The sequence below is a fragment of the Colossoma macropomum genome, unplaced genomic scaffold (assembly GCF_904425465.1).
Source record: "Colossoma macropomum unplaced genomic scaffold, Colossoma_macropomum, whole genome shotgun sequence".
Lineage (NCBI taxonomy): Eukaryota > Metazoa > Chordata > Actinopteri > Characiformes > Serrasalmidae > Colossoma > Colossoma macropomum.
The window spans coordinates 35,950,829-35,964,440 of NW_023494792.1; the positions used below are offsets into that span (position 1 = coordinate 35,950,829).

General features: G+C 38.4%; 1 protein-coding gene across 1 annotated transcript in view; it reads left to right on the forward strand.

The window, feature by feature from the left end:
• The first annotated feature begins 7,827 nt into the window (after nt 1-7,827).
• The window catches only part of shisal1a (shisa like 1a), a 50,046-nt gene continuing 44,261 nt past the window's right edge, over nt 7,828-13,612 (forward strand). Inside the window, exon 1 of the mRNA XM_036576994.1 lies at nt 7,828-8,150. The gene's annotated coding sequence lies outside the window, so the exon portion shown is untranslated. The remainder of the gene's footprint in view (nt 8,151-13,612) is intronic.

Here is a 13,612-nt window from a genome sequence, read left to right on the forward strand (position 1 = left end):
TAGCTTTTGGTTATGCTGGTTTATTTTGGTTTAGCTCCCTAAGTCTCTCTGACTCTGAAACTGTTTTGTGTGGCCGGGGCCAGAGACAACAGCCTTGTGATTGGTAAGTGGAATGCTTATGGAACCGTCACCCAAGATTAGGATCACCCAGTTTACATGGAGAAAAATATGGTGGTATGGTATTAACAAATCCCATAGGAAGAAAAATCAATAAAGAGATCTCCTTAATGTCTTAAAAAAGACAAAGGGGACTTTAGCTTAACTAGAGTCTCTGCTGCTCAGATGTTTCACCTGAGAAAAAGAGCTCAGTAGTCTTGTGTGTCTCCTCTTGAGTTTCAGTACAGATCTTAATAAAGTCACATATTGTGCTTATTTGCCAAGACAATAAGGATCATTTTTATCCTTTCTCCTTTATCTCTCCTGTATCTCATGTCTTCTTTTTGTGCAGTGCTATTTCTACTAAGGAATTTTTGGAGAATTGCCTTTAAATCTCCTAAGCCATCAAAGAGCAACATTTGTGCAATAAAATGGGATTTCTTGAGATCTGCCACAAACTAGTATTCAGTAAGGAAGTGAACATTCAGGGTTGATACTCAGTGATGTCAGAGATTTGCAATGTTGTAGAAACTCCACTGTTGAGGCCGCCTTTGTCTTCTTTTATGTAACAGAAAAGTTATTGAGACTTCAATGAACAGAATAACTATAATTTATTGTGATGTAACAAAAAGCAAAAGCTTTTGTCTGCTACAGTGTTTATTTGAGTTGCAAACTGTGTGTGTGTAGATTAGCCTGCAGACTTGTGTCATAATGCAGTTGCTCTTCTCCAGGTAGACTGTGCAGCACTGCGAAATGCACCAAACTCTGACCACTGCTGCAGCTGTGTGTATGTGTGTGTGTGTCTGACAGAGAAAAGAAGATAAACACGTCCATTTGTATTCTCTTTGCTCCCCCACTTCACAGATCCAGAGAAATATTTCAACACTGCTTTTGCCAGACTGTTAATTTATTACCAAGATCTTTCTTGCATTTGCCTTTAATTCTAAAAGGCAAATAAAAAAGATAGAAAAAAGGAATGCAAAAGCATGCCTAATTACTATTATGATTATTAATGCTGTTGTTGTTATTGTTTTCCCATGCAGCAGGAAAAATAAATCAGTTCAGGAAAGTACAGGGAGAAAAATCTACACTGGAAGTTCAGTTATAAAAATTACATCATGAGGTAACAAGCAATTGAACTGGTTGTATTCAACAAATAAATGCATTGCATGAACAAATGTTTTATTAATAGTCTTTTTTAATAGAATAAAACAAGTTCAATTGCTTGTTACCACATGATGTCATTTTTAGGTTTACTGGACAAACCATTTTTGGAGTGTATGTTCAATCTGTCATCACATTATCAGGACAGAATCAACAGGAGGGCCACATTTACAGCAAATTAACAAAGATCTATTTATTTAGGAAACATGCCACACCAGGCATGCATGCCAAGTAGTGCAGCAGCATGCATAAAGTCTGGCTTCATTTTGAGTGTTTTTGTCCGCTTGCCATTATAAAGGAATTAACAAAATAGTGGGTGTAGTATGGTACGATGACTGGTTGGTGGGGCATTGCCCCATTAAACCAGCCCCGTATGCCAAGCTTACCTCTCATCATCTAACATTGCCCCAACTAGCTCCAGTGTTAGCTTTAGTGTTAGATTTGCGTTAACACAAACCTCCTCCTTATGAGTCATAAAAACCTAGTTAAAGTTTATTTCTGATAATAAATGTCTCTAATTCACACGTCTGTGTGTTTCTACAGCTTCCACTGTCCTGCTGATCTTTTTGGTCTGGTAGCAGAAGTGCTATACATAGTATAGTATATCAGTTAAGCTGAAAGTTTGACACTTACAGCAACAGGCGGGATTTGTCAAAATTTTGCAAATGGTCAGTTGGTTGGAAAGAGGTGTAGAGAAGGCCATGTGTCAAGCTTGAACAGTCTTTCTTAAACTGACACTGCAACACCATCTGTCAGCTGCCCATAATATGAAGATCACAGGTGTGATCATCCACATTTTTCGTAGACTTTCTTGGGCTATATTTTAAAGAATGGTTCTGTGAAAAATTAAACATACAGTTTGAACCAAAACAGTAAATCATATGATGCCCTAAACCAGGGTTTCTCAAACACTCGTGTTGACTTAACAGTAAAAAAGAAATATCAAATTATTTCAAATGGTAAACAATATTCATATTAACAAGTCCAGCAACCTAGGTGGCTTTGTTGGTTCTTTGCCCCTTACTTTTAGAAACAAAATACACTCCCTCGATGTTTTTGTGCTTATGAGCAACTGGTGTGAAAAATAGTTGTAGAAAAATTCTAATTTATTTGCCACTGTTCTGCTTGATTTCTGGTATACAAGCTTACCTTAGCCTTATGTGTTGATATTTTATGTTGACTGATACACATCACATATTGCAGGGTATTCACCCAAACATACCTGTGTTGATAATTTCCCCAAAATGAAATTTTTAAGTGAAAAAAGTTGAGTTTTGTTTTCCTGTGGGCCTTCATGCTCTCTAGTGCTAAACAGGAGGGCTTTGAGGAGGAAAAGGCTGAGAAACCCTGCCCTAAACCACATCAGCAAGGCTGTAGCTCCTTCATGAAGAGCTGGATGTGCTTTGAGTGAGTTGAGACAGTCGACTTCTAGCGCTTGTTAGTATTGTTAGCCTTGTATCTCCAGTGCTAAACTAAAGAAGCAAAATTTGGACTCCAGACATATCTTGGCTGATTGACTACATCAGTGTAAGTTGAGCAATGTTGAGACTGAGTCAATCAGCTAAGACATGTTTAGTGTCCAAATTTTGTTTCTTTGCTAATAAGCACTTGAAGGCATTAGTCTGAACCCACTCAAAATGCATCAAGACGTCTGTTTGAACTTGGTGAAGAGCTGGATGCAATGTTAGCAATGTTAGCCTTGTAGCTGTTAGCCGTGTAGCTCCTGCGCTAAACTAAAGAAGCAAAATTTAGACACCAAATCTTGGCTGACTTACGAGAAGTCAACAGTCTCAACATCATCATTTTTTCATGGAAATCTATGATGTGAGCTGGCACTAGGTGAGTTGGGGCAGAATAACTCTACTGCTTCACAGCTAGTTTACTCACTAAGCAATCAGTCCAGCTTGGCTGACTTAGAGCTGAATGTGGGTTGACGCCTTTGTAGTCTCTTTCTCTCTCACACACAGAAGCGCTTAAAATACAGTCATGTCAGGCCTCACTGCCTTGCGTTCAAAGTGCAAGACAGTATGGCGTTGATTTATTTTTTTTTTATAGTGTTGATTTATTTTGTTGTTGAATGGAAGAAAGGAGGCGGGTGATATTTCCCAGATGGTTGAGTTATTTCTGATGAGTTTCTTGTAAACGTTTGTGTTTTCAGGGACACCCCACTGCTCTGCAGACTCACTCCCTGCTTGTAAGATGAGGTTCTACAACTCAGACTATTAGGAGAGACTTCAGCACTAGACACAAACACGCACAAACTGTGGTGCTGTTTAGTTTGGATAAAGTACTACAGGTCAGGTTAGATCATTCAGTCAGTGTGAAACTGATATGGCAAGTTTTAATGTCAGACCAAGGTTAACAGATAGCAAAATAGTTCAGAATATAAAGTGTCCTCCAGAATTATTGGGAGCTTTCATAAAGACTAGCAAAAATGGCGTGACAAAATGTCTTGCTTTTTTGTGCGGTAAAATTATTAAAAGAAAAATAAACAATGACAATTTTTTTTTCTCAACAGCACATTTCACAATTACTGGCACCTTTTGAACAAATTCTAATTCACATGTGTTCCAGGATTGGCACCATGTGTGAAAGCAGACATGCATGGATTGTGTTGTCATTCAGTAACTACAGAGACTTCAATGCAAATTGGTTGAGCTATTCTTAGTATATATAAGTGTATAATAAAGCTTTGGGCATGCCGGCAGCCTCTGGCCTTTTAGATCTACTAAAGCCAAATGTTTTTTTTTTTTTAAACAAAGCAAAGCAAATTTAAACATCAGATAAACAACACAATATTTTTCATCAATCCAAAACTCACAAATACTAAATCAACTTAACCCCTTAACAATACAGGCTTCTTACATACAAAAGTTTATTATTCAAAAACTACAGGGACTTCAATGGAAACTAATTGAGCTATTTTTAGTTTATAGAAGTGTGTAATAACACTTTGGGCCCGCTGGGGCCCAAATACTTTGGATCTGCCCTGTTCCACTTTTTACAGTGTAAAAACTGTTTACTGAAAGCTTGCTCTCTCACCCCTCACATACCAAAACAGATCAAAACATCAGTATATATTTTGTCTCTACAAACAGTCACTCTGACATTATGTACTATTATACATCAATCACATTAAACCAGCTGTCACTGCAGTTAACAGTAATTGTAACTGATTTCTGAAAATTTTTTGGCGTATTCTGAACCTTTCGCCTTTGCTTATTTTAGTGCAGTTATTTTGATTAAGTTGTAGCCATCACCTATTATTGTATTACATTTTGTGTGGAAAACTGATATTCTAATAGATATTGTCATTGTCCAAAACAAAAACAAAACTATATCTCTATTTTTTTCCGGTCTTAATGCTTGTACGTGATATGAGCACAGCAACTGTCTTTACATTGTAGAAAAAAACAGAAAAGCTTCAAAATTACTTGGAATAAAATCTGGTTACTTACGTTAGAAGTTAGGAGTGTGTTGTCCTCTCCTGTAAAGTTACTATTTTAGAGATACGTGTACGTTGCTGGACAGCGACAATATTTGCAAATAAACAGAAAAAGCCTGTGGCCCTTTGCCAATTGATTTTTTTGGTATCTGATCATGCAGTAGGTCAGAACATTACACATTTCAAACCAGATTATGAAAAGATTTGCATTTGTACTTGGTAAACACAGTTTGCAAGAGCACATAATGATTTGAATGTAAATATGCTGTAGTTTGAGTGTGACAAAAGTTTTAAAAACTCAAGGTGAATGAGTTATAGCAATGACAAATATGCATTAAACTTTGCACTAAACCCTGTTTAGAAGCCTTTACCAAGTTTGAAATGTGACAAATCCCTGTGTTTGTAATCACAGGGAACCAGTGATTCATACTGAAGACTTCTACAGGCATTACACAGAAAACAGTCAGCTTACTGTATTCTGTGGAGAAGTCTAAACTGTAACAGAAATGTCAAACAGGGTTTCTAAGGATGACAGACAGTTGATAATGGCTGGTACTAATGAGAGGCAACAGGAAGACGGGTTTAAGTCTGAAGAAAACAAAGCAAAGGTCAAACTGTCTTGCTTGAATATGAAAGTAAGAAAATAGTTCACCTGTTAGGGGCTTTTTAACAACAACACAGCAAAATTAGTGGATAATGCTTACCGTGGACAAACGTAACGAAGTGTTTGCATGCAAACAAAACCAAAGAATGAATGTTATCAGTTTCACTTTAGAAAAAAAGTTAATTAAATGTAACTTTGTCAAAAAAGGAGGAAAGCTAATCCAGGCATATGAGAAAGGATGGGTAGAATAGCCTAAACCATGCATAGTTTTAAGGGGGTGGCCAGCATGGCCAGTACCACCCCTGAAATCGGACTGACATCCCAGATGCCACCCTAAAATTTCAGCCACATTGTTGGCTTCCACCTTGTGGGTGAGTGTTTGGTAGGCATCATGCATCAGTACAGCCTCTGTTGTAGGAGTTCAACAGATGCACACAGAAGAAAGTCTAAAAGTTGAGATTCAGCAGTCCAGAGATTATTGGATAGACAAAGCAGACTTAGTTTGTGAAACGTCAGCAAGAATAGCTGTTTGGGGGATTCATAGAGTCAGATAATTACTAGTACTATGTAGTTGAGTAAAAATAAGTATGGATTTATTCTTTTCTAAATATTTTTGAAATGACAATACTTTTCCTCTAGTATATTGGTAAAGCATCAACTTTTTCCTCAGTTCTATTTCAGTCTTTTACATTTAGCTCCTAATAGCTTGTTTGCAGTTTACATTTGTTCTGTTGGTTCAGCTTCTGAACTGTTTTCCTGTCACTCACACCACTCACTTTAGAATTTTATCATTTTGTTTTAGACCAAAAGGACCAACATGGGAAGAATAGTGCCTAACAAGCTTCAGATTATATACATCTTAGGAACGACCTGGGATTTCAGAGCAATGGCTTTGTCATGGCAACTTGTTTCACAAACCTTCCCCTTCTAGCTTTTTTAGCTACCTTGACTTTTACTTAGTCATTATTTAATTAAATTAATCACACCTTTACTTGAGTGTGTGTTCTAGTTAACTCTTAGTATTAAAAAGGTAAACAAGTAGTCTTGGGTCTTTTTCAGAAACTATCACATTTACTATTACTGCATTTCTAAAAAAAAATCATTTATCTCTAAATAAGAGGTAAACAGGAATGTGCCTTGATATTTGCAGTGTAAAGGTTGTATTTATGTTGTTTTTCAGCCTGTCAGAGTAGAATAATGAAGTGAGACACTTCAGAGGGTTGGGATTCATGAGTAGATCACCCTTATGTATATTCTTTCAAATATTCACACTAAAATGTAAATCACTGCAGACAATCACAGTGAATAATATGTGAATGTTCAAAGTCTTCATACCAGGCATTATTATTCATTAAAGTTATAACATTTAGAAATGTGATACCAGGACAAATGTGTCAAAACAATGTCTCCCCAGCCACAAGAACAGCATTAATAAGTCCCAGTGAGGGAGTCCAACTTTATAATTAATATAATGGGGTAGTCTCTATTGGTGATATTCACGTGATTTCAACGTGCTTATTTAGAATGTCCTCATGCTATATATATACAAGAGAGCATGTGTGTTTAGAGATTAAGTGAAGTCTGACAGCATTCAGACTGGAAGTGTATGAATCAGGACAAGAGCTCTTTGAAGGTTTTATAAGTGTGTGTGTGCAGCTCAGTCCAGCTGTCAGAATCCCAACAAGCCCGTCGCTCATTAGTGCTGCAGCTACTGACCTTGTGCCTCCTGCTTTTGGAGCACATCCAAATGCTTGTGCGTACACACACACACACATACATTATTGATTTATTATATTTATGGGGGTTTTCTATTGAAGCCTACTATACATAGATGCTACTAATCGTGTAAAAAAGCTCTTCCCACATGAGGCCAATAAAGGTCTTGCAAAACATAGACTTAACTGGAATTTTCACCAAAAGTCCCCACAAACTGGAGCCTTTGCCAAGAGTTCTCACAAAACACAAGACACTGATATACGCACACACACACACACATAGATATATTATCTCATCATGGTCTTTATGGGAGAAATACTGAAGTTAAACAGCGCTAAGTGTGTAAAAAAGCATCTTTCCTAATGGGGACTAGCAAAAATGTACTCATTTGGGTTGTTTATTATATTTGTTTAGACATCTGATTCTGCATAATACTCTATATATTCTACATGTAATACCCAACACTGTACAAGCACACACACACACACACAAACACACACACACACACACAAAACCCTACTGAGCTCACTTAAAATGTTCTCATCAAAAGACACACAGTTCTTCATTTAGGTCCACAATCTAAACGCATCATAAGAAAGACCATATTTTGCCAAAGCACATACAGAGGCAGTCAGTCAGTCAGTAGCCTACATACTGCACGCGCTTCTACCAGCACACCATCTCAGGAGCACATGATCCCTCTCCTATTCTCATTCTTTCTCTCTCTCTCTCTCTCTCTCTCTCCTCTCTCTCTCTGTGCTCTAAGGACTGAAGGGTGCTCTCTTCTTCCTCCTCCTCCTCTTCTCTCTCTCCACTCTTACTCTATCTCTCTCGCTCTGTGTGTGTGTGTGTGTGTGTCCCACGCGCTCCTGCCTCTTCACGGTTGCTGCAACGGTTACAGGATGTGCGCGTGCTTGCTTGCGCGTGTGTAGTTGTGGTCTCTCTCTCTCTCTCTCTCTCTCTCTCTCTCTCTCTCTCTCTCTCCCTGTCTCTCTCTGAGTTTGAAGAGGGAGCGCCTTCAACATGCTGCACGAGAGAGCAAACTGAGAAACAGAGGAGAAGCGCGAAGAAAAACAGAGGAGGAAGAAAGAGCGCAACACGAGCTCGAGCCCTCTTCGTTGGCGGGTAAGCGCGCATCTTCTGCCCCGCAGTCTGACTCAAAACTAACTTTCTATTCAACTTCTCTTCGCTGCTCTCCGTGTTTTCGGAGTTCTGAATCATTTTAACGGAGAACTCAGAGGCGCTGAGCGGGTCTCCGCGACTCTGTTCGCTGTGGAGGCGCTTTAGAGCTTAGCTGATGTTTCTGAGCTGATGAGGAGCAGCGCTGCTGTGACTCCTGGTCACTTGGTGGGCTTTAGGTGTGTGTTTGTCTATTTCTGTCCCTCTGGGTCCACCGCGCTGAAGTTTGTTTTCAGAGGGCGTCAGAGCTGAAGCGTTCCCACCTTTTACCTTATATCACCTTTTTACGCGTATTAGTGAGCAGGAGTTTCCTCGGGTCAGCTGGTCAGGGCTTGGCCAAGCTGTACTGTTTCTAACCTACAGTATCTCTATGTGTGTGTGTGTGTGTCTGGGTGCGTGCTTCTCTGTGCGTGGTCATGTTTTTAGCTCTCTGTGGGGACTGTATGTTCCCAGTAAAACTGAAAACTCAAAAATGTTTGTCATTGGGGTATTCGAGTGCTGCACGTGAGAAGAGAAATGTAACTTTGTGTAAAATAAATGAGCCAAAATATTTGCTTTTGGCTACTGAGCTTAAGGTTGGCTGGATTAGCAATACTTAGCTGGAGTATAGCATTTTTCTGCTTTACTGTTTTGATTAACTCGGTCACATTTATTACGTAATAGATTGCAATTATTTAAGACGATTACCGTTATTTAATCTAATTGCAGTTATTTTCCACAGTTGTAATCTTTTACAGTCCTGTATTTATGATGCAACAAGCAGAATGTGAATTGGGTGCATTTTCATCAATTCAGTTGAGGAAAATGCAAAGACAGACCTAAAACCATTAGTGGGCAGCACTGAGTAATGTTGGTTTATTTGATGTTTGCCAATGATGTCTTGAGAGGGCAGCACTGAGTAATGTTTGTTTAATTGATGTTTGTTAATAACACCTTTAGAGGGCAGCACTGAGTAATGTTTGTTTAATTGATGTTTGTTAATAACACATTTAGAGAGCAATGGTGAGTTATGTTTGTTTATGTAATGTTTGTTATTAACGCCTTTAAAGGGCAACGGTGAGTAATGTTTGGATAATTGATATTTGTTAATAACACCTTTAGAGGACAGAACTGAGTGATGCTTGTTAGTAACACCTTTTGAGGGCAGCGGTGAGTAATGTTTGTTTATTTGATGTTTGTTAGTAGCACCTTTAGAGGGCGGCGGCAAGTAACGTTTGTTTATGTGTATCTCAAGCTGTTTCTGTCATCAGAGGAAGAAAGATAGCTAATCAACCAAATTTGATCACTTTAGGCTTGTACTTGTACATAGTAAATGAGCAAAAAACATAAGTAATTGGTAATTGCAAGTAATTGAATGACAATAAATCACCAGCTAAAATTTTATGAATATCACAGGCCTGGTTTTGATGCCTCTGCCTCTGCTTTCCTACCCTCGTTTAATTTCTATTCCCAATTGTATCACAAAACAGCCGTACATATAGTACATATTTATAAATTTTCTTGTCAGAAGCGCAACAGTGTACATGCTCACTCACGACAACAATAGAGGCCTCAAACACACAAGAGACAAAGTTGAGGCAACAATAGCGACTTGTCACCACCTATCGTGAACGTATGGTAACTTGTGCAGTACAGTTTCATGAAACAAATGTCTCATGATTTATCAATGTTTTCAAATATTAGTGTCAAAAAGTTTGTAGACACCTGCTTATCCAGTGTTTCTTCTGAAATCAACGGTATTAATAGGGAATTTATCCCATCTTTGCTGCAGCCTTTATTAGTTCAGAGGCCTTTAAATCCAGACCTTGAATCTAGTTTACATCTACAATCAGTTACATCAGCAGTTCAGTTAACTACCAATGATGACCAGGAGCTGGATTCGTGGTCTAGATTCGAAAACCTCTGCACTAGATATTGGAACATTGCTATGAGGATTTGATTGCATTGGGCCACAAGAGTATTTTCTTGGGGAAGTACCACAAGGACGGGAATACAAACTTTGTCTATGTGTGTCGGTAGGGCTAGCACAGTAGGAGTGGTGGTAACTTAGAAACAAGAGCATAGAGAACAAAGCCTTGGGTTGAGGGGAAAATAACGAACACAGTCCAGATCTCCAGACACACTGTATAATACGAGCAGGAGAAGAACAATTCATGTCCATGTGAGAGTCCACACACCCTCCTGAAAGACAGTTACAAGAAACTCAGTAGCAGCTTACACTAGTCATGGCGTGCGTCTCTGGTGACATGCCTGACTGAAACTCTATCTCTGTGGAACAAAGATGCATTTCAGTTTACAGAGGCACGTTCTGGGCCGTCTTAGTTGAACTTGAGTGGGTCTTCAGCTGAACACTGCCAAGCATTTTTGGGTAAAATGACACTTTTGTTTATTCTCTTGAGCCAAACTGCACATCCAGTACTGTGCAAAAGTCTGAGGCACCTAAAACCATTTTTCTGGTGGTGTGTGTTTTTGCAGTGTTGTAGCCAGTCTACTAAAAGGGGTGGGTCTTTTTACGCCAAATTGTGGACCTTTTAATTACAAGCATAGGATATCTTACAGAGGTCAGTCTTTGACCTGATGCTGCTATTACAGTATCAATATCCTACTCTACTGTTACAGTTCCCTATCCTCATTCCACACTGTTCACTACATTATTTATATTAATACACCGGAGGTTAGCTCAGGTCTTAGCTCTGAGCTTATTCTTAGCCAGAAAATGTGCATATGGCATGTAGACCCTGATAGAAATGCTATTTTAGACAGCATTAACATGGTTAATTTGTTTGATGCAGTTAATACAATGGAGTTGGCAACCTTGGACAGTTAATACAATTAACTGAACTAGCAAGAAAATAGAGTTGAAATAGACCCACCATTCTGGGAAAGTAATCACTTAGGTTTTATATATATATATATATATATATATATATATATATATATATATATAATACTGTAATATTGATCATGTCGTGCAATGCTCCACAGCAACATTTGGTGGGGCCAGGCCCCTCCGGCCCCTAATGTAGAGACGCCACTGCTATCTTATAGGCTGCAAGAACAAGGTTTGGTTCCAGATGTCTCCTCCCTGGGTCCATCTAAATGAGGTGCTTTTCCATAACTACAAATAATCCTGGGCTGTACAATCAGTACTTACTGTGTGAATATTGTTTGAACTCTAATATTAGTGTTTTAATTTTTTTAAATCAAATGAATGCTTACTGCCTATTAAAATGAACAGTACTCTATTAATGCTAAGACAGTCTGGAATAGTATAACTCTGAACACTTCCATTTGATTCATGTTTAGATGATCTTAGCATAATCTCTCTTTCTGAAGACCCTCTCTCCCGATTAACTGATAAGAGCTTTTCCAGGTAGTCATGTTTGTCTGGTTTTAATGTGCAAATGAAGAGCTCCTAGCCTTCTGAACCCTTTTCAGATGATGTAATGCCTGTCTGGGGTGTCTTCTTCTCATGTGATACTCAGCAGAGCTCATCAATAAAGGATTGCCAGATTTTCCATGCTCCTCTCTCTTTTAAGAAAAGCCTGTCTGATGCAACTTTTGCCCAATCCATAATTTTTATTTGCAAGCTTGGCTATTTTCGAAATTCCCTGGCTCGTGAATTTTAGGCACCATTAAAATAAAATGAATTTAAAAGAAAAGAAAGAAAAATGATATTGTCCTGTAACATTGAAAATGGTGATCACATGTTCTTTCAATTGTAAGCTACTTTTATACACTGTGGTGTATAAAACACTCTTTTAAGATTTTGGTGCAACTATGAAGTCTTTTTTAAAGCATTTTAAACTTTAAGCTTATGCAAAGACAGTAGTTTAAAAGGCTCTGTGATATAACAAATATTTACTGTACCTAATGCAGTAATTTAATCCATGCTCATTTGATTAACATGTTCAGCCTGATCTCGTGAAACAAGTGTCTCTGCTACATGAAATTAGCATGAATTGTGAAATGTTTTTTTTTAATATACTATGTGTCAAAAAGTTTGGAAACACCTGCTTGTTTCTCATTTCCTCAAGTGTATTGATAGGGAGTTTGTCTTCTCTTTGCTGCAGTAACAGCCTCTACTCCTCTGAGAAGGCTTTAATCTAGATGTTGGAACATTGCTGTGAAGATTTGATTGCATTCAGCTACAAGAGTTTAGTGAAGTAAGGGAGTTATGTTGGTTGATTAGCTCTGGGTCACTTAGTTTCAGGATTTTTAGGGTACAGACTTCTTAGTATATTTCATTCAGATGTAAGTTATTTAGAGTCTAAGGAATGCTATTACACTGTAATTCTAGTAGCCTTATGAACCTTGTGGAAGTCTTCCATTTGTTCACATATCACAGCTTCTTGTCTGTAACTGATCTACATTCACTGTTGAATCATCTGGGACTTCACATCTACCCACAATGCCTTTATTAGAACTGTATAAAATTCATGTATCTTGCTCAATCACCAGAGAACATTCTGTTCTGTAAGGCTCAGATGCTGGCTGTTCTTTTTCAGTGTCCACCCATATTTGCAAATACCCTATATTTTCATCAATTACTATGAACCTCCTGAGAAACTGACATAATGGTCGCTCATCGCATGCAGCTCGTTCCAGCTCATCCCAAAGATACTAGGTGTAGCTCCATCACTCCAGAGAACCTAGTTCTACTGCTCCACAGCCCAGTGCTGGGGGACTTTATACCCCTCTATCTAGTATACTGGTTGAAATCCTTCCTGAGGTTTAAGTTTTGTCATAAATGTTCCCTTTATGCCGCAAGAAACACAGCATACAAATGGTGCAAACCATGCTAAATTTAACTCCTTTAGCCAAGTCACTGAGTCATTTTTCAGTCATGTTTCAAATGAAAATAAAAACTCAGCAGTCCCACCATCACCTCCTGCTGTCTACTCTGTTTCATCATAAGTGGTCTACTTTGTTTTCGAGGCAGTGGGCATAAAGAAATGGTGGTGTTCTTTGAAGATAGCCTTAGCCTAACATGGACACCAGTCAAATTGCTGTGCTTCCTCTCTTTTTCAAATGCCAGCAGTCTGTGACAGTTGGAAACACAAGTATAAGGGACACACATATGAGACTAATGACTTGACCAATCCAGCAAAACTAAAGCTGGCTGCCTGTTTGCATTTCCACAATGTCTGTACAGGCGCCAGTGTAACTGCCACTCCATTTAACTGCTTCTCTATTTAGGGTGACTTCAGCAGAAATAATGACATGTAACAACATTTAGCGCAGTTTCTGCAGGGCTAGTGTTAAAAAGCAATATTAACATGGGTTTATTTGTCTTATTGTCAGTATTTCTCACAAAAAATATGCCAACTTTACAGTGGTTGTTAAAAATGATTCTTATTAACCTACAACAGTAGGTTTACATAAGCATGTAAAATGGTTTAATTTGA